Source organism: Sapajus apella, unplaced genomic scaffold, assembly GCF_009761245.1.
Source record: "Sapajus apella isolate SASKATOON/1434 unplaced genomic scaffold, GSC_monkey_1.0 scaffold60, whole genome shotgun sequence".
Classification (NCBI taxonomy): domain Eukaryota; kingdom Metazoa; phylum Chordata; class Mammalia; order Primates; family Cebidae; genus Sapajus; species Sapajus apella.
This window is the reverse complement of record NW_022437000.1, coordinates 3,545,996-3,568,409: the sequence shown is the minus strand read 5'-3', so window position 1 is coordinate 3,568,409 and position 22,414 is coordinate 3,545,996. Positions and strand designations below refer to the sequence as shown.

General features: G+C 40.8%; 1 long non-coding RNA gene across 2 annotated transcripts; it reads right to left on the bottom strand.

The window, feature by feature from the left end:
- Nucleotides 1-876: 876 nt before the first annotated feature.
- Nucleotides 877-17,840, bottom strand: LOC116528782. 2 transcript variants are annotated; one of them, XR_004259195.1, is made up of 4 exons: nt 14,174-17,840; nt 13,294-13,355; nt 12,483-12,618; nt 877-929 (listed from the first exon to the last, which is right to left on the bottom strand). It is a non-coding gene; the product is annotated as an uncharacterized LOC116528782 (long non-coding RNA). The 2 variants fall into 2 exon arrangements; XR_004259194.1 differs by lacking the exon at nt 877-929 and having other exon boundaries at nt 12,280-12,618.
- Between the last annotated feature and the right edge of the window lie 4,574 nt (nt 17,841-22,414).

Genomic DNA, 22,414 nt, shown 5'->3' with positions numbered 1-22,414 from the left:
CAGGGTCACATCCAATTATAACACAGAACAAGTAAGGAATTCAGTTTGGCTTAATGAGACAGAAAACACAAAATAAGAGTGGCTGAAGCAAGAAGTGATTTATTTCTCTTTCAAATTGACTTTGTATAATGGCTCCACAATTATAAGGAGACCAGGCCATTCTCGGCACTTGACAGCGGCTTTGAGGACCAAGATGGCAGCCTTGGCTCTAGAAGCAGGTCCCAGGGAGTCAGAAAGAAAGGAGAAGGGACAGAAGTGCATGTTCCCTCTCTTTGAGGAGGCTTCCTGGAAGATACTATACCACTTTCTGCTCATATCACTTTGGCTAGAATTTAATTATATGTCCATAATAGCTGTGAAATAGGTTAGGGAATTTAATTTTTATTCTGGGAAATTATGTCTCCAGCTAGCATTTTGAAGTTCTATGATTAAAGGAGCAGGAAGAATGTATATTGAGGGAAAACTATCATTATCTACCAGAGAACCAATTATTCTGTTAAATAAAGATTTGAATAATTTAATGACACATGAAATCTGACCACTTCTTATGTTCAGTCCAGCTTTCCCTCAGTGGAGTCTGATTGATTCATTTTGCCTTAATAAGTAGTTGTTAAAAAAAAAAAAAAGATTGTAGAACAGATATCATTGAACACAAATCTACATTTGTCATATATAAGTATGTATTTATAAAATCACACTAAATGACTTATGCAGAGCATTTTACGTAGAAAAATATAATGTATATTTCAGCTCATGAAAACCTATTACTTAAATATAAGTAATATTTCGAACTCGTGAAAATTTTTATCTCTACTTTGACTGTACTTAATCATCATCTGAGAAGCTTGTCTTCTTGCTGTTGTTTCATTATTTTTGAATAATTTCAATGCCCAGCACGCAGTGGGCATTGAGACCAATTCATCCAGAACCTGAAAGGGGTAGAAAAGGAGAGTATAACCTAGGTCTTTGTGTCTTTTAAAAGCACCTTCTAAAGTATAGGGCCCCATTCAGCAACAGCTAAGGAAGGCTTAGAATATAAGCATTAAACCGGGCTGCGCTGATGCTTTTAATTGCACTCAAGGGTAAAGCGCAATTAAGAAAAGCTGTGATGTGATTGATCTCTCTGTATGTGGAACACTTTTGCACTAAATAAAGTAAGTCACTAAGGTGAATTAATGCATTTCTGACTCTCCTTTGAAATCAGACACCTTTTTTTTTCTTCCAGGTTAATTATAAAAGCAATTGCAATGATATAATGTGTAGTGACAAAATACTTTTTAAGTACAGAAGGAGGGGAGGCTAAGGCAGAAAATGTAAGAAGATTTAGCTGAGACCCTTTAGTGTCTTCACAAAGGCTGTTTCAATCATATCTGTGGGTACCAGGCACCAGGTGGCCGGGTATCTCTGAGTCACCCACTGCTCTGATGGCTAGTCAGTCTTCTTGGTGGTTCCAACCTTCCTAGGTGAAAGGGACAGGTGTAGAAGGATAAAACCTTTATCCTAAAAAAAAAACGTGTAAGTGGAAAACCCTCTAGCCAGGCATGCAAAACCTTAGCTCCTAAGTAAGTCTAGACCCACCCCTACTGACCCATATGACTTCTAATAATTCCATCTCTCTGAAGCAAGGTGTCCTATCTATGAAACACAGGCATTTGACCAGTGGTTTCTAGATTTCTTTTAAGTTTCTACCCAGCAGTTATCCTACTTGGAAAGAAAATTACTTATTTAGATTTCCTGTCCAAATAATTGCATCAATCCTCCCCTGACCGTAGGTCATACCAGCATAACAATGACTAGAGGGAAAATCCTCAATTTGAACCTCCCCTGGGTCCTCCTGACAATTCAGATATATTAAGTGAAGGGAATGTGGTGAGAGTGCATTCAGGGTTTATGCACTTAACACAGAAAGCACCTGGCATGAGTGCCTCCTTTTGTGATGTCCAGTGAGAACCACTGCTTAAAGCTTTAGAGACTTCTAAGAGGCATTGGTCATGGGGGATACAGCTTTCCAATGGTCCAAAAAACAAACCCAATTTCAGAATGGGTTGTAGATGAGCTGAGAGGTTCTAAGGGGGTAAAACCCACAAAAATGCAAACACCAAGAATCAAAAAGGAAACAGTCTAGAAAACTAGGGGACTCGTGGATATGAGGCAGGCCTGAAGTGAGTCTCGGTTGCCAGAATGAAGAACCATGGAAGAAGTTAGGGGAATCTAACACACAGTCTCAAAGTGGAGTCAAGATACTTGAGGTTTCTCTACCTAGCTACGTGTAATATGTCAAGGACTCTGAGTGAGCAATGGAACAAGGTTAACTGGAAAAACACCAAGAGCCCAGGGAAGCATATAACAGGAACTAGAACACCAATACTGCTCAGAGGCAGGACCAGATGAAACAAAAAGTGATTATTAGACTCAGAAGAGAATTAATATTTGTACCTTGGGCGGATTATATACCAAATACTCCCCCTGTTTCTTACTAACGAATCCCAGTTTTGCCCAGAGCATTGATATGTTCTGCCAGAAATACTCAGATCCACTGCCTCCCTTGCAGGAGCGAGGGTGGGGTGAGGGAGAGCAGGGTCCTGAAATAGTTCTGGACTAGGTGAGGGGGACAGAAACCCCTGAAGATGCCATCCTCCTCCAAAACGCGTCTGTGGGAGGCTGCTGGCCCTTCCTCATGCCTTCCTGGAGCGTGGACATGAAGAGAGGGCTGAAACCTCCTTCTTGCAGCCATGAGGTAGTAAACAAGAAGACAAAAGCTGTTAAGATCAGGATGGGGGAACAGAACAACAGGAGGAGACTGGGATACAGGGATGTCACAGAACCACTAGACCATGTCATACTTCGTGCTTTAAGGGAAATAAACTACTATTTGACTAAGTCAACTTGCATGCAAACTATAATATTGAATAAGACAAGTTACTCATTAATGACAGTATAATAACACCTCATGACTCCACAACGCTGAGGAATTGGAAAGCCTGGAAAACCCATACAAGAGAACAGTTTCTGTTCATCCAAGGTCCATTCAGAGGAGCCAATCACAGATGCCTACCTGCTTAGAACCTCAGCACGTCTACGACCTATTCTGAAGTCGGTTTTGTTTTCTATGCCTCTTCATAATAATATAATCTCCCTTGAGACTACACAAAATTAAACATCTTTAAGGAGCCAGATGAGCTCAGAACTTTAAGACAAATGTGGCAAAACGCTTAGCAAATCCTTACTGATTTGCTAAGAGGCGCGTTCATCATTTCCAGAAACAAGGGAGAAAAGATAGAAAGGGACTAAAATTAGAACCATGCCAGAGCCCTGACATTTTAGATGATATTAAACCTACAAACTGGCACTTATAAATGACGAGGAACACACAGGAGACAAACACATGTGCCTTGCGTCGTTGATTAAAGATTGAAAGGAAGCATTAAGACTCAGCCATTACAGATAATGCCTGAAGAATTTCAGATTGGTTGGAGAAAGACAAATAGAAAAATAATATTTTCCTTCCAACACATGAAGAGGTATTGAGGCCAAAACACCTGGCTGCTGGAATAAATAAATTTCCTCTGGGTTACGTTGTATTTATTGCCTGCAGTGGAGAGCATTTAACTTCCGTATGGACTGGCCAGAGTGGATCCATGGTGGGCTAAGCCAGGTGAGGTCCGAAAAGACACTGCAAGCAACATCAGGCTGCTGTGTGGACACAGGGAAAGTACAAAAAAGAACATTTCCCCTTAGCCCAAGAGTTATTTTTACTGAGATAACCCAGACATTCACCGGAGCTTCAGTACAGAGAAGCTTTCAGATGCAATTCACCCAAGAGGGCACTTAAGGAATCTTTCCCTTTCCATCCCAGGAGAGCATCTTTCAGCCCTTGCAGACTCATGGTGCTCTGAACCCTGATCAAGGCTGTCACCAAGTCTGTCCCCAGAGCTGAGTACTGCCTCACTACTGCTGATTCAGGGCAGACCAGCAAAGCCAGCATGGGATTGGACAGCCCACGCCCAAGCAGGGAGCACCCCCCAGGACACCATCAACCTCCAACTCACCAAATAGACAAATGAAGCCAAGCTGCATGTGCACAAGCGGTGATCAAAGTGTGGGGGTGAAACCAGGTTTTGAAGATTTTTTTTTTTTTTAACGAAGTTTCTCGCTCTTGCTTCCCCAGCTGGAGAGCAATGGTGCAATCTTGGCTCACTGCAATCTCCACATCCTGGGTTCAAGCAATTCTCCTGCCTCAGCCTCCCAAGTAGCTGGAATTACACGCATCCATCACCACGCCCAGCTAATTTTGTATTTTTAATAGAGACAGGGTTTCACCATGTTGGTTAGGCTGGTCTCGAACTCCTGACCTCAGGTGATCCACCTGCCTCAGCCTCCCAAAGTGCTGGAATTACACGCATGAGCTACCGCTCCTGGCTGAAGATGCCTTTTCTAAACCTGCTAAGAACTTGTCTCTTGTCAGAAATTAAGTCAGGAAGCCTCTGTTTTAACAAAACAACACCACAAATGAAAAGCAGAAAAGCACTCTAGAGAAAAAAACTTGAATTTTCATTGTGACTGCATTGAGTAGTTTTGTAAAATCCCAGCATCATGCTATTCTTTGGAAAGAGGGGAAGCATGTTGAAAAAGTGAGACAGACTTTAATTGGAACTCCAACTTTCCTTAAAACTATGTGTGTGGCCTTAATACATTCACCAATACTGTAGAAACTCCATCTCTGTGACAGAGCAAGACCCTATCACACACCCACACACAAAAAGCATCATGATAGCTGCCTAGGGAATCAGGGAAGATTAAACGCAACGACATCTGCAAAGTGCCAGGCAATTTGGTCATTACGATTAGTAGTGGTAGTTGCAGTGTAGTTATCTCTGGTAATTTTAAAAATGTGACTCATACTTCCTTCACAAGGAAAATGTAGATTCAAGATTAAATTATCACAAAATGGCTTAGACCATTTAAAGATGATTCTGATCCTTTATCTGAGAATTACAAAACACGTTGGCATAGAACGATTTTGGCTCACTCCAAACAGCACGCTGGCTGGTAAAGACAAAAGTCTGTTAGATCAGAGGAGTGCACTGCACTTCGCTCCAGAGGGGCAAACCTTCAAGGGAGCACCAAAGAGTAGATTTCCCCAGACCCGGCGTCACCTGGGGCTGCAGTAATGGAGGGTAAGCTGGGGAGGATACGGCAAGTCCAGAATGTGCTGCAGAGTCAGGCTGGAGAGTGGAGGAGAAATTGTTTACCTGGCACACCTGGGTCCTGAATGCCACAGGGTCTCAGAACAATAAGAAGTGTTTGCTGAACAAAAGTCTAGAGAGCCAAGAGACCTGGAGATAAGCTATGAAGTCATCCTAACAACAGCTTTCATTATGAAGCCCCTACCCTGTATCACTCAAGTTAGATTCATTATCTCATTTAACTCTCACAAGAACATTAGGAGGTAAGCCAGTTATCCCCAACCACATGAGCAAACAGACGTTTAAAGAAGTTCAGCCACTTAGGTCATTTGAGGGTCTTCCGAGCAAAGATGAATCTTTCTTGCCATGAGTGTTTTCTACTCTGTTCAGCTTCACAGGGAACCTGCCCCCTGCAGTCGGGTCGCTGGCTAGTCACAGCATCTTTCATTCTCCAAACATTTCTGATTCCAAATTCCCAAACATAACCTGCCTGTGTCCTGTCTTGTCATTCATGAAAAAGACATCTAGTTATCAAATTAGGCAATTTGATAAACATGGTTATACTAAGGTAAGCAAAGGTGGTATTTTTTATCTTTTTATCCCCTGCTGTTGTTTACCTTAACAAATCTTAAGTCAGAAGCTCTCAAAGAGTGTTGTGTAGCAATGCTGGAGTTCCCGAGAATTTTCTTTCAGTGTTCCCTAAGCTAACACTATTTTTACAACAATGCAAAAATATTGTTTACCTTTTTTACTGTTTATTGTTTTCCTTGAAATAACTGGCTTGTTTTGTTCATCTTTAAGAAAATTATCTACCAAATACTCAAGTCTGAAACTATAGTTTGTCCTTCCACCATTCTTTCAAGTAAAAATATTATTTTGCCAAAAAAAAAATGGTAGCTCAGCTTGCAGCCTAGCAGCCCGTGATCTTTTCCTGGAGATGACCCTTGACCTTTGGTCTGTAGCAGAAATGTAATATTCCTCCTTGCCATTTCATCACATAGAATAGGTTTTGAATATACTAAAGGCTGATATTTAATAATCAAGTGAACAATTGTATTGCTTCATCATGGACCTACTAGAAAAGTTTTTGTTCTTCTCTTTGTTTTCACTGAGTGTGCAGTGGTGAGGACGCTATGCGTGTTGGTAGTTTGCCATCACCACCATGCTGTGTGCAGAGCCTGCTGCAGTAGCTTTATTGCTCGTTACCTTTGCAACGCCAGTGCATGTGTCCACATAGAGAAAAATGGTTGCCAGTGATAAAATTTGACCTTTCGAAAAAAAAACTCAAATTAAGAAAAACGAAATAGACTCTGGGAGGTTCCCAATACTTAAAAATATTTTCTGATAAAATTAGTAGTGATATAATCAAATGTGATCTTTTTGGTGTGGTACTATAAGACAATTGGAAGATCTTCATAATTTTATGAACCAATAGTGTCCAGATTAACAGGAAATACCATTATAAAATCATGCATGGGTAAAAACTTTTGGAACTGAAAGACCCCTGGGTTTTACAGCAATAGTCTACAAAAAGCTCTATATTTTTAGATTCCATATGGAATTAACAGTGTAAAAACTACCGTATATCTCACTTACCAAATTTTGGTGTAATATCAAAGAAGTCTATTCATAATTATGTATATATAAAGCCTACTGAAATGCTCCTTCATTTTCCAACTACATTTCTATGTGAGGCTGGATATTCTTCATATGCTTCAACCAAAACAGCATATATGAAATGCATCACTCTTCTATCAAACCAGACATTGAAGAGATTTGAAAAATGTAAAGTAATGCCATTTTTCTTGCCAACATTTTGTTTTAGCAGATTTGCGGAAGGGGAGTTGTTCTCTGGATTTTTAGAGACAGGGTCTCATTCTGTTGCTCAGGCTGGGCTCAAATCCCTGGGCTCAAGCAATCCTCCCGCCATAGCCTCCTGAGTAGTTGGGACTAGAGGTACATGACACCATGCTCGGCAAGTTATTTTTTAACGAAAATTTGTTATTCCTATTAACATATTTCTTATTGAAATTTTAAATGAATTAATAAATATGTAATTTTTCCTCAGTTTTAATTCCTGGTACAGTACGTATCAATACATATAAGCAATATGAACAAAGTCTCTTTGGCGTCTTCAAGAAATGGGAAGAGTTTAAAAAGTGCAAAGTTTGAGAGCTGCTGCCTTCAGTCAAAAGAAAAGAAAACAAAAAAAAAAAAAAAACAAGTATTTGAAAAGCAGAGTTTGGTAAGATACGTCTTTTTCTACCTCCTGTGAATTATTTCAGGATCTCTTCGATACTGGCAGAATCATAAGCCTTAAAGACATCCACATCCTAATTCCCAGAACACAAGTGTTACCTTATGTGGTGTAAGGGAATCAGCTTGCCGACGGAACGAAGGTTGCTCATCAGCCGCAGGCTGGATAATCCAGGTGGATCAGACATAATCGCAAAGGACCTGAAATGTGTAAGCGTGAGAGAGAGGAGCGTCAGAGTAATACCTTGTGAGAAAAACTCCCCCAGCTGATGCTGGCTTTGCAAACGGAAGGGCCACAAGCCAAGGAATGCAGCAGCCTTCAGAAGCTGGAAAATGCAAGAAAAGAGGTAAGAGATCCTCCTGAGCCTCCAGGAAGGAAAACAACCCTGCCGGTATCTGGATTCTAACCCCGTTGCGCCCACCGCAGACTTCTGACCTCCAGACTGCAAGACAACACATTTATGACTCTCTAAACCACTGGCAACGCTGAACTCTGCCTGAGCCCTGTGTTCCTGGAAAACAGCGAATGTTAAGAAATCTCCTTTATTCTGTGCTCTGGGCAGTGACTTCCTGCAGAGAGTCACTCATTCCCATGTGACTTAGATGACACTCAAGCATAACCACTTGTTTAGGAAAAGGCCAGGCACAGACCCTCCAAAGTCCTGTTCTTTGCCCCATAAATGATAAGTTGAACTGCTTTGCCTGTTGTCCATGGGAACAAAAGGCATGTTAAGCTAACTTTGGCTAAATTTCTCTCCTTCCCTTAGTCCTGATCCTCAAGCAGAGCCAGCATACAGCCCCTCCTTTGTGCCCTATACTAGGAATAGGGTGACCTCAGGGTAAAAACGCTCTCGGACATGTTGTCCTATCATGCCATCTTCCTCATTCATCCTACTTCGCAAGCCTGGTTCTTCCTAGTCTTGTTTACTCCCCCTTATAAAAGAAAAGCCTTCTTCTGGCTGATCTCTGAGACACGTGCAGACGTCACAGTTACTGAATTCTCCCTAATGCAATAGCCCTTTGTCCCTCTTGCAATCATTCTTTCTCACACAGCACCTCCCTATCTAGGTCCAGATTTTCTTTTTCTTTCTTTCTTTCTTTTTTTTTTTTTTTGAGACAGAGTTTCGCTCTTGTTACCCAGGCTGGAGTGCAATGGCGCGATCCCGGCTCACCACAACCTCTGCCTCCTGGGTTCAAGCAATTCTCCTGCCTCAGCCTCCCAAGTAGCTGGGACTACAGGGTGTGCCACCATGCCCAGCTAATTTTTATATTTTTAGTAGAGACGGGGTTTCACCATGTTGATCAAGATGGTCTCGATCTCTTGACCTTGCGATCCACCTGCCTCGGCCTCCCAAAGTGCTGGGATTATAGGTGTGAGCCACCGTGCCCGGCCCAGATTTGCTTTTTACCTGGCACCATTGAGTTTGTGTAATTTGTTATAGCAGCAGCAGGAAGCTGATACACAGCCTAAAAGCAGCGGACTTCCCAAGGCTTCTTGGGAGAATGAACAAAGCAGGAGCAGGAGATGACAGCACTAATTCCCATTCATGTAGCTCCTATCAAATGACTGGCATCCATTCCATTTGCAGTCATACCAAAGATGCTGAAGATCTGAGATTGAAGGAGGTTTATCAAGATGAATATCTTTGATCAATCAACGATCCCTCGATCCAACCCTCTAGGTGGCATAGCTGGGAGTCTCAAAAAACTATCCTTCAATTAATTCTGTAGTGGCCCAGAACCCCCACACTGTCACTACCCAGAGGAACTCCTTGATGGCCCAAGTAATAGAAATGCACCTTGGCCTTAGGATATTCATTTACAAGTCTGCATGTGAGAACTCATTTCATTTTATAAATAAAAGGTAAAACTTAGAGAATGAATACAAATCACACCATTCTCTGGGATGAGAAATGGAAAAGGAATCTTCTGTGTGTTAAACACTGTGAACCCCTCAAGGAGCATCTTATGACATGTAGCGTTTGCAAAGACGTTCTTTTAATAGGAATGACCTTGTTTTCCTGTTTGTGCTATTTTGAATATTAAGAGGTGCATTGCAAGCTCAGCTGATAGCCGACATGTTGAAGTTGCAAAATGAAACTCTTCACTTAAGAAAGACATCTTTATCTCCTAAAAGTCATGCTGATGAACCAGATGTTTGAGTGATGTTGCTGCTATTTTAGTATCTTCAGTTGTCATTTGTTACTTGAAGGTTTTAAAAATGAAGAAGCAAGAGGGCTCACTAAGCTTCCTTAGCAGCAGGCAGAGCCTCGTCGGTGAGTCAGTCCCACACACACAATCACGAACATGCTCACACGCGTCTCTCATGCCATATCACTGCAACACAGACTGCTTGTCACCCCCCCATCTCAATCCACAGGTTGCACGTTTTACCTATCCAGAACACTCACTACTGTGTGAGGAATGATTGCGGTGCCAAAGGCAACTCACACACATCTTTAGCGATCTCCAACTTTTCCACACCGTAGGTAGAATTTGAGATTTCTGGCTATCATTCTATAAAATGCAGAGCAGACAATTTAGAATATCTCTTAAAATAGAAAGGTTTTCAACAGGAAGCCCTACCATCAGCTGCACTCCTGGCCTCATTTTATTACTATTCCATTTCCCTCCTGAAGTCCAGCAACCTGGTTTGCATTTCCCCTGCATTTTGAAATCTTCAGGACGCCTTTCTCAGCTGAGTGGCCTGTGGCAGGGCCTATGGCCCTTCTCCACGGAGTACATGGGATAGCACACGTGCTGTTTTCAACAAGCCACCTGACAAAACTATGACTTGCCCCCGTGTGAGGGGCAGAGGTTGGAGAGGGGAGTTAGAAGAGGCAAAAGAGACAAAAGAAAAGCAGAATGAACTCTGTACATGCATGGACAATCTCCCACTCTCTGGCCCATCTTTGATTCTGGATATGCAAAAGATTCCTAACCTGCAATCCCCGAGTGAGTTTTGAAAGAAAGATGGTTTCCTGTCATTAGATGCAATATTGTGGGGTGGGAGGAATGTTTTTATCAGATTCACAATAAAAGGTTAAAACCCATCTTAGTAAAGTTTACAATTCAATTAAGCAATATCTTTTTTAAACTTTCCAGCACAGCTCAAACTATTAAAAAAATCCCTCCCATATCTGTTTTTTAAATCTGGTTGTAAGCAAAGGGAAGTTTCTATTTCTACTTTCTGTTTCCAAGGGGAAAAAAAAACTAAAGGGAAAAACGAAGAGGGGAAGAAAACAAAAACTGAAGTGTAGTGAAGATGAAATAAGGAGCTGCTAGAGCAGTAGAATTTGAGAGCTAGAAAGATCACTTTTTCCAACATGCTCTTTCAATATTCGTGATTTATCACATATTATGAGGCCAAAGTGTTGCCTGGTTTCTTGCCTCTCACACCCAGCAGCAAGACAATGTCCAGGGCAAGTGGGAGAGGCAGTGATGAGTCAGTAGGCAAAGGCCTTGCCGGTGGGGCCCCCACAGACTTGTGACAGAAGACAATTCCCTCCAAGTTTACCTTTAAAGACATTATTGGCTGAGCATGGTAGCTCACATCTGTAATTCCAGCACTTTGGGAGGCCAAGGTGGGAGGAATTGAACCCAGGAATTCAAGGCTAGCCTGGGCAACCTAGCAAGACCCCAGCTCTATAAAAATAAATAAATAAAAAGTAAAAATGCTGTGACTGCACAAAAGCATGCAGCAGCCACGGGATGAACGTCGAACAATGTCAAGTAAAGATTTTTAAATTTTTATTTAGTGCTGTTTATTTGGTTTGACCTTTTTCTTTCCACCTACCACTAAGACCTGGGAATTGAGAGAATTCAGTTCAAAAAGCAAATCTGCATTTTGACTAACATTAATTGAGGTGTTTCCTGAACTTCTGCACTGATACGGTTGGACAGCGTCCTCACCCAAAATCCCATCTTGAATTATAATCCCCATAAGTCCCATAATCCCCACCTGTCAAGGGAGAGACAAAATGGAGGTAACTGAATCACGGGGTGGTGTTTCCCCCATGATTCAATTCTCTCATGCTGTTCTCATGGTAGTGAGTGAGATCTCGTGAGACCTGATGGTTTTACAAGTGTTTGGTAGTTCCTCCTGCATTCGTTCTCCTTCCTGCCACCTTGTGAAGAAGGTGCCTTGCTTGCCCTTTGCCTTCCACCGTGATTGTAAGTTTCCTGTGGCCTCTCCAGCCATGCCGAACTGTGAGTCAGTTAAACCTCTTTTCTTTAAAAATTACTCAGTCTCAGGGATGTGCTTTTAACAGTGTGAGAACGGACTAATACATGCACCCTCTGTGTACATATTATTATTTAAAAGGGTGTTCCTAGAGGGCATTAGGTGACCTTGTTGGACAAGCTGGGGTGTCAGGACCATAGTCCATGGTTCTATGATTGTCAGGCCTTTTCCAAGAGCCACACATGCACTCACAGTCTCCAGCATTCAATGTCTTTTCTTGCTCAGGTCACAAGGAACATTGCCAAGGCAAGCATCCAAGGTTCCTGGGCTGCGACGCCCACCCTGCCTTTGGCCCTGCTCCTGTCTCTCTAAAACACCCTTTCTTGCTTGTCTATCCTGCTCTTAGTGAACGCCTACTCAGAGTTCTTTCTCCCTGACACCACCACTGGCAGAAATGATCCCCCTCTTCCTCAATCCCCACCAGGCACAGGAGACACTAAAAGTGAGGACCATGTTCTGTTGTCTCTGTAGACCCAGCAACTAGCAGAGGTTCTGGTGCAAAGAAGAAAGTCTCCATGTAATGGTTGAACTAAAGCTTTCCTGGGCTCAGAATGTATTCATCTGACAAGAGTCTGTTGATCGCTACTGTGTACCAGGTCTGTGCTATGAGGGAGGGATATCAAGATAAATAAGTCCCAGTTTATGTTTACAAAGAGCTCTTAGTCTAATGAAAATGAATGCAAATCTGTCAACCTCTAAGGGAGAAAACATATCCAAGTTTATTCCCTTCTGATAATAGGACAGAAACATCAAATTCATTGGTCTAGAGTTCCACCACCATTTGCAGAGAAACTCACCTGACTGGGCATCATACCCATGGCTAATAAAGTCTTAATAACCTGATGTGTTTAAAGCTAAATTCAAGTTAACAGAGGCCTGAAGATATTAGCGTTGATTAGGGGAAGTACAAGAGAGAGAGAAAGAAAATTAAATCTGAAAAAGAGAGAAATAAAAATGATAATCAAATTTTATTGTAGGTGATTTTGTTCTATTTCTCTGTCTTGAAGTGAAGGCGAAAGTAGAATTTTCTTTTATTCTTTAGAAAATCCACAACTGGCCCAGGAGGCTAGGCATGTACTCAGTTCCCACCTCAAGGCTTCATTTATAGCATTCTCCTATTTTTAAAAACGGATTTCTGTAAAATGTTTCATAATGTGGATTGGTTTCTTTGGGGTCTGCCTCTGCACTATAGCTGCATTAAAAAAAGACATTAATAACTTCTCCGTTAATGGGTTTTTCAGAGTCTCCAAAGACTCACCTTGTACATTATAACTTCCTCCCACTTAGCCTGCTGGCTATATCTTGATTGCCCTTGTAAGACATCTTCAGGACATATTGCTTAAGTTAAAGATTGTCCTTATGAGAAATAACTTCTCATACTCTGCACAACGTACACTCAGGAAACAGCAGTGCTTAAGTGCCGTCATTTCGTGTGTCATTTTACCTTCATCCTGTGAAACACTCAGCTCTGAGAGGGGCTGACCCTGCCTAGTAAATGAAGAATTTCAAAGACAGAGGCAGCTGAGGCTCTATTCAAGACATAAGAGGTGACTTTGAACTGGTTATTTCATATTTTTGTCCTTTGCCAAGACACTCTGGTCAACTTACCCAATCTTCTCTTTTATAGGGTGAGATGGAGTTCCCAGAAAATTATTGTTACATGTTGAAACCTGTAGAAGAGGGCAGAAAAGATTCCATAAAATCATAATTTGCTAAGTGTATGTGTATGTGTGTATATGTGAAATATATGAGTATCTTTTCTATCATCCAGATATGCTGATATTAAAGGTAGAGCCTTGCAATGGATCTCAAATTTTGCTATGTGAATTCTATGACACCAAGGAATGGAAATCACTGGAGGGTAGGAACTATGGCAACCTCATGTTTGTCACTGCTTCTAGTCTTGCAGTGTTAGCCTTTTCCAGTCCTGAAAGAAATTAAGCTTGCATCTCCCTAACTATCTGCCACTGGAGCTAGAAACTAGTACCAGCTGCTTTAACTTGGCAAGTAAAACCTGAATTCAGAAGTGACAAGCAAAGGTCCCAAGACTCTTCTTGCAAAAGTAGGAGTTCTTTGCCTTTTATGAATTACAGACAGCGTTGAGAATGTTTTTTCAATGTACATAGGTTCAAACACATGCAAGTTTGCATGCTATTTTTGGAGGGTCACAGGCCCTAACAGCTAACTTCAGCATCTCTACCTTGAAAATATTTTAAAAAGCAGCCTGCCCCTCAGCTCTTATTCCCCAGGTTGGCAGCCCATTGCTTTATTTTGGTCCCTGCCATCTTCATGCTACTCAGAGGGCACTTGTTAAGTAAGCTGCCTCCAAAATCATCAGGTAACTGCAGTGGTAGTTGTGTGCCTCATCATGCTGCCATTAAAGAAATGACAGTCTGGTTAACAAAGCAGCACTGGTTTTTGACAGATGACAGAGCATTAGTGGCACTGAGATCAGTTTCAAAACAAATGGCTGTCTCAGGCTACTCACCACTCTGTCATGAGACTGTCAGGGGCTGCCTGTGCATGGTTCACATCCGAGGAAGCTTGGCCAACTGGCACTCACAAGAGGTGACATCTCTCAACAGCATCAGTCTCTGCAGGCCGCCAAGTACTACACCAAACATTCGAACACAAAGTGTGATAGCAGAGACATCCCGGTGCACCAGCTGCAAATGAGTGGCAGACAATGAAAAGTTGGTTCAAAATGTGGCTTCATGGTTTTCATTCAGTGCAGCGTGATGAGTGAAAGCAGATTTTTGTCTCCAACGGACCTCATTTGCCACTCACTTGCCCTTTCAAACCACCCTTTTACTAAGTGTCACTTTATAGAAAGTGGGGATAGTTGAAAAAGGTATTTTTCAAGGTTACTGTGAATGGTAAATGTAGTGGTAATTAGTGCAGGTAAAAAGCTTTGCACAGCACCTGTCAAGTATTAAAGTATTCAAGAAACTCAGGAATGAAACAGCCAATGCAAGTTAGTTCTAACATATAAAAGGAAATTACCTAAGTACTATCTGAAAACTACATAGTGAAGTCAGTCTGTTTGGGCTTCCACAACAAAATACCATAGATGGAGGGGCTTAGACAACAGAAATTGATGTCTTGAAGTCTTGGAGGCTGGAAGTCAAAGCCCAAAGTGAGAATGGAGATCCAAGTGTGGGTGGAATCTGTTCTTGGTGAGCATCACCTTCCTGGTGTGCAAATGGCTGCCTTCTCACTCTGTCTTCATGCAGCAGACGTGTGTGAGGGAGAAAGGCAGACCTGACGCTTTCTGGGGTCTCTTCTTGTAAGCACACTAATCCTATCAGATCAGGGCCACATCCTTATGACCTCGTGTAACCTTCATTCCCTTCTAAAGTTCTTATATTTAAATACAGTCACGTTAGTGATGAGGAATTAGTGCAACTTGGGAACGTGGGGGGAATACAATTCAATTCACTGCAAATGGCAATAGATTTTAGGTATCCTGAGAAATTTGGAAAGTAAGACCAAACTTAAATAATATCTCTAATTTACAAATTTTATAAATCTTCAACTGTGAAAATTAAAATTCTGAATTGACAAAGTCCATATAAAATATATTTTTTCCTCTCTGGGTTGAGGGAGAGCCATGCCAAGTCCAAAAATTCTCCACCATTTGACCCATTTTGTGAGTCTATTTGTACAATTTGAGGGTTGGGCTACAGACACAGAAGTATGACCCCAGAGACACTCCAGCAACTGTGCCAGGGAGCGAGGGCAGGGAAGGGAGCGAAGGCAGCCTGCCCCTGCCACTGGCTCCATGCAGCCATTGACACTGAAGGATTCTGGGAGCCAAAGAGAGTATTTTAAAGTTCATAGCACACAAAGAGTATGGAAGAAGACAGGGACATTTTCTGAGTTGGGAAAGACATACCTAGTCTTCTGCTAAATCTACACAGTTTTTCTTTTTCTTCTAACTCTGGAGGAACTAAAACATGAGGGAAAAATCTCCCCTACATTTGCGTGGCTGACTGCTTATGCTGGTCCTTTGGCTTGAATACTGTTCCTGCCTTCCCTCATATGCAAAATAATTAAGTTTCAGGTCAATAACACATCCTCCTCATAATTTCTCATAAGTCCCTTAGTCCATCAGCATTCTCTCTCTCTCACCCCATATCCCAATGCACTTTCTCCTTGCTACTCTGTGACCTCTTAGCAAGTTCTTTACCTCTCCACTACTAGGTTTTCTTGCCTGCAAAATGGATATGATATTGATATATCTCTTATAGATTTGTAGTAATTAATGAAACAACAAATGTGAAACATTTAACATTCTGCATGACACATTATAGCCACATAATACATCTTAACTGATTGCTATTATTATAATAAATTGTTTGTAATATGTGTTTCAGATATCTTGAACAACTTTCCAGGTCTTATTGCTTCTATTAACTATATAATATTTATGGGATTGTGTAAAAATAGATAAAGACACTTAAAGGTATGCATGATATGTTCATTTTTAAAAGTTGGATTGAATTTATGATTCTTGGGCAAATTTATTATTTTCTTTTATAAATCATTATTCTTTTAAAATCAACCATGTTGAAGCATAATTTACATTCAATAATATGTACTCATTTTATGTGTAAAGCTTAATGCATTTTCACAAATGCATACATCATTGTAACTAGCACCACATACGAGACACAGAACACTTCCATCCCCATGAAAGGTACCTGGTGTCCGGATCTACTCCAGGCCATTCCACCCACACCTGGGAAATTATTGATCTACTTTCTGTTACTGCAGATGAATTTTACCTGATCTATAATCTGATGTAAATCAGTCTTACAGTTTGCTTTTTTTTCTGGCTTCTTTTGCCCAGATTAATGTTTTTGAGATTCACCTATATTTTTAAAACTATTATTAGCTTATTATTTATTTTTTATGTATTTATATCACACATGGTGTATATAGCTTCACTGTAGATGGACATTTGATTGTTTCTGTCTTTTAGCCATCATGAATAAAGTTACCATGAACATATCTGTACAAGTCTTCATATAAACATACATTTTCATTTCCCTTGGAATGAAATTATTAGGTACAATGTCAAGTGCCTATTTATAAGAAACTTCCAGTTTATCTTCTATTTTTATTTCCCCCCAGTGATGTATGACTTCCAGTACTCAATGACATTACCAACATTTCGTACTGTAAATCTTTACTTTTTTCCTTTCTAGTAGGTATACAGCAGTATCCTACAGCAATTTTCATTTATTTTCCCCAATGATTAATGATGTTGATGATCCTTTCATGTGCTCCTTGGCCATTCATATGTTGTCTTATATAAAGTTCCTGTTCAAATATTTTGTTTATTTTTTCCATATTAAGTTATAGAATCTCCTTATGTTTTCTGACTACAAGTCCCTTGTGAGATACATGTATTCTAGTATCTTCTCACAAACTTTGGCTTGCTTTTCATGTTCTTAAGAGTGTCTTTTAAAGAAAGCAGCTTTAGATATAGTTAAACTAATCATTGTTTCTTATATTTAGCTTTTGTTTTCTAAGAAATGTTTGCTTACCCCAATGTCACAAACATTTTCTTGTATGCTTTTGTCTCATGGTTTTATGTTTTCAGCTTTAACATTTAACTCTATGATCTATTTAAAGTATATTCTTGTGTAAATTACAAAGTAGTTTTAGTGGCTGAAGTTCATTTTTCCAGTACATATATCCAGCTCTTCCGGAACCATTTACTTTTTAAGAAATGATTTTTGTCCAGTGAACAACTATGACACCATTTTTGAAAATCAATTGACTGCATATGCATGTGTCTATTTTTAGACTCAATATTCTGTTTCATTGCTCCAAGTGTCTTTTCTTATGCCAATATCAGTCTTGAACATGGCTAAGTCTTGTGATTTGGTTTGGCTGTGTCCTCACCCAAATCTCATCTTGAATTCCAACGTGTTGTGGAAGGAATTCAGTGGGGGATAACTGGATCATGGAGGTAGGTCCTTCCCCTGATGTTCTCATGGTGGTGGATGGGTCTCATGAGACCTGATGGTATTACACAGGGGGGGTTCCATGCACAAGCTCTTTTTCTTTACCTGTTGTCATCCATGTAAGACATGACTTGCTCCTCCTTGCCTTCTGCCATGATTGTGAGGCTTCCCCAGCCACATGGAACTTTAAGTCCATGTTAAACCTCCTTTTTTTTTTTTTTTACAAATTGCCCAGTCTTGGGTATGTATTTATCAGCAGTGCAAAAACAGACTAATACAGTAAATTGGTCCCAGGAGTGGGGCATTGCTGAAAAGATACCCGAAAATGTGGAAGTAACTTTGGAGCTAGGTAACAGGTAGAGGCTGGAACCGTTTGGAGGGCTCAGAAGAAGACAGTAAAATGTTAGAAAGTGTGGAAAAACCTAGAGACTTGTTGAATGACTTTGGCCAAAATGCTGATAACAATATGGACAATGAAATCCAGGCTGACATTGTCTCAGATAGAGATGAGGAACTTGTTGGGAACTGGAACAAAGGTGACTCTTGTTATATTTTAGCAAAAAGACATTTTGCCCCTGCCCTAGAGATTTGTAGCACTTTGAACTTAAGAGAGATGATTTAGGGTATCTGGCATAAGAAATTTCTAAGCAGCAAAGCGTTCAAGATGTGACTTTGGTGCTGTTAAAGGCATTCAGTTTTATAAGGGAAGCAGAGCATTAAAGTTTGGAAAATTTGCAGCTTGAGAATGTGATAGAAAAGAAAATCCCATTTTTGGAGGAGAAATTCAAGACAGCTGCAGAAATTTGCATCAGTTACAAGGAGTTGAATGTTAACCCCCAAGACAAAGAGAAAAATGTTTCCAGGGCATGTCAAAGGTCTTCAAGGTAGCCCTCCTATCACAGGCCTGGAGAACTAGGAGAAAAAAAATGATTTCATGGGTTGAGCTCAGTGTCTTCATGCTGTGTGCAGCCTAGGGACTTGGTGCCCTGGATCCCAGTTGCTCCAGCCATGGCTGAAAGGGCCCAATATAGAGCTCAGGACATGGCTTCAGAGGGTGCAAACCTCAAGCCTTGGCAGCTTCCACTTGATGTTGAACCTGCCAGTGCACAGAAGACAAGAATTGGAGTTTGGGAACTTCCACCTAGATTTTAGAAGTTGTATGAAACCACCTGGATGCCCAGGCAGAAGTTTACTGCAGGGTGGTGCCCCCATGGAGAACCTCTGCTAGGAGAGTGATGAAGGGAAATGTGGATTCAGAGCCCCCACAGAGTCCTTTCTGGGGCACTGCCTAGTGGAGCTGTGAGAAGACAGCCACTGTCCTCCAGACTCCGAGATGTTAGATCCACTGATAGCTTGTATCATGTGCCTGGAAAAGCCTCAGACACTCAATGCCAGCCCGTAAAGCAGCTGGGATAGAGGATGTACCCTGCAAAGCCACAGGGGCAGAGCTGCCCAAGACCATGGGAACCCACCTTTTGCATGAGTGTGACCTGGATGTGAGACATGGAGTCAGAGGAGATCCTTTTGGAGCTTTAAGATATGACTGCCCCACTGGATTTCAGACTTGCATGGGGCCTGTAACCCCTTCATTTTGGCCAATGTCTCCCATTTGGAATGGCTGTATTTACTCAGTGCCTGTACACCCATTGTATCTAGGAAGTAGCTAACCTGATTTTGGTTTTACAGGCTCATAGGTGGAAGAGGCTTGCCTTGTCTCAAATGAGTCTTTGAACTTGGACTTTTGAGTTAATTCTGAAATGAGTTAAGACTTTGAAGGACTGTTGGGAAGGCATGATTGTTTTTGAAATGTGAGGACATGAGATTTAGGAGGAAACAGGGGCAGGAAGATATGATTTGGCTGTATCCCTACCCAAATCTCATCTTGAATTCCTAAATGTAATGGAAGGGACTTCATGGGAAGTAATTGGATCACCGGGGCAGGTCTTTCTCATGGTGGTGGGTGGGTCTCACAATGTCTGATGGTATAATAAGAAGGAGTTTCCCTGCACAAGCTCTTTTTCTTTGCCTGCTGCCATCCATGTAAGATGTGACTTGCTCCCCCCTGCTTTGTGCCATGATTGTGAGGCTTCCCCCAGCCACTTGGAACTGTAAGTCTGTATTAAACCTCTTTTCTGTAAATTGCCCAGGTTCAGGTGTTCTTTATCAGCAGCATGAAAATGGACTAATATACCTTGAAATCAAGCAGTATAAGAGACTCCCCTCCATTCTGTTTTTTCAAAAACTTTGTTATTCTTCAGCACCATCCAATATAAATTTTTGTGATGATAAAAATGTTCTACATTTGTGCTTTCTAATACAATATCCAAAAGCCATGTGTACCTAAGAGCATGAAAAATTAGATTTTATAACTGAGAAACTAGATTTTTAATTTACTTAATTTTGCTTAATTTAAATAGTTACACGTGGCTAGTGGTTACCATATTGTACAATAAAGTTCTTTGCACTTCCACTGAAATTTTATAATCACTTTGTGAATTTCTACCAAAAAAATGCTTCCTAGGATTGTGATTGGGATTGCATAGAATCCATAGGTCAATGGGGAAAATTGATATCTTAATATCAAGTCCTAAAATCTAAATAAAGTCCTCCATTTATTTATATCATCTTTAACTTCTCTCTGTTTATGTCTTCTAGATTTCTGCACACAGATCTCACACACTGCCTTAGTTCATTCTGGCTGTTAGAAGAAAACACCACTGACTGGGTCACTTGCAAATAGCAGAAACATTTTTCACGGTTCTTGAGGCTGAAAAGTCCAAGATCAAGGTGCCAGCAGATTTAGTGTCTGGTGAGGGCCTACTCTCTCGTTCACAGATGGCCCCTTCTAGCTCTGTCCTCACATGGTGAAAGGGGTAGCTGAGCTCCTTCAGGCTTCTTTCATAAGGGCACTAATCCTACTAATGACGGTTTCACACTCATGACCTCACTACTTCTCAAAGGACCAACCTCCTTATACTATTACCCTGGGGCTAGGATTTCAACATATAAATTTTGGGGAGACAAATCATTCAAACCAGAATATACATTTTGTGTAATTTATTTCTAAGTATTTTATGTTTTTCTATGCCATAGAAAACGCTTTATGTTTTTCTATGGCTGTTTCTAATTTACTAGTATTTTGCTAAGAATTTTTGAATTTACATTCACTAAGGTATTAAGACTGTAATTCTGGCTTGCATTGTTTCTTATGAGAAATCAGTGGTCACTTTTAACTGTTCTCTTATGTATCCTGTTTTTTTTTTCTCTTGCTTCTAAGATTTTCCTCTTATAACTGTTTTTCCACAATTTGATTAAGCTATGTCTTGGAGAAATAGCATTTTTATTTATTTTCACATTTTTTATAGCTAACACATAGAAACTAAGCTGATTTGTGTGTGTGTGTGTATTAAACCTATATCCTGCCATTTTACTAAAAGCTCACTCATTAGTTCTTGTATGTATTTTGTAAATTGTAGATTTCTTAGGTTTTATACATACAATGTATGCCATCCATACATTAGGCACTTCTTTCTTTCCAATGTAAAATCTTTGTTTCTCTTACCATATTGCACTGCATAGAAAAACCTCTGGTACAATACTGAATTTAGGTGATGAAGATAACTAGCTTTGTCTTATTCCTGTCTTGGGTGCCTAACATCAGTAGGCATGACTGAAGTAGGTTTCTTTTATAGATACCTTTTACCAGGTTGAGGAAATTTTCTTCCAGTCTTAGTTGACTGAGAATTTTTACCATGAGTATATGTTGTATGCTATGGAATTCTTTTCCTCAGCTATCAAGATGACGTGTGTTTTCTTTTATAGTAAGAGTTAGTTAAGGACACTTGCACACAAATGTTCATTGCAGCACTGTTTACAATGGCAAAGACCTGGAACCAACTCAAATGCCCATCGATGATAGACAGGACAGGGAAAATGTGGCACATATGGAACACTATGTAGCCATCAAAAATGATGAATTTGTGTCCTTTGCAGGGACGTGGATGAACCTGTAAACCATCATTCTCAGTAAACTGACACAAGAACAGAAAATCAAACACCACATGTTCTCACTCATAGGTGGGTGTTGAACAGTGAGAACACATGGACACAGAGAGGGGAGCATCACACACTGGGGTCTGTCAGGGGTGGGGAGTTGGGGAGAGATAGCATGGGGAGAAATGCCAGATATAGGTGACGGGGAGGAAGGCAGCAAATCACACTGCCACGTGTGTACCTATGCAACAATCTTGCATGTTCTTCACATGTACCCCAAAACCTAAAATGCAATAAAATAAAAAAGAATAAGTTTTTCTTTTATAGTAAGAGTTTATCTCTGGAATACAAAGTTGGTTTATTATTTGGAAGTAAACCAACATAATCATATTAACATACTGGTTAATATAATATAATTTCCATATATCACTTAATTAAATTTGTGAGATAGGGAGGGAGGGAGAGAGAGAGAGAGAGAAAGAGAGAGAGAGAGAGAATGAGAATGTGTGTGTGTGTGTGTGTGTGTGTGTGCTGAGATAGAGTCTTACTCTCTTGTCGAGGCTAGAGTTCAATGGTGTGATCATAGCTCAACCTCCCGGGTTCAAGCAATTCTCCTGCCTCAGCCTCCTGAGTACTCTGCCCTGCAAATTCCAGCCTCCTCCTTCTCTGTCTTCTCAGCTCAGTGCAACTGCTATGCCCTGCTTGCGTTTCCTCTCCTCATATCATGATCCAAAAAGTAGTTTCAGGCAGAAACCTGAGGC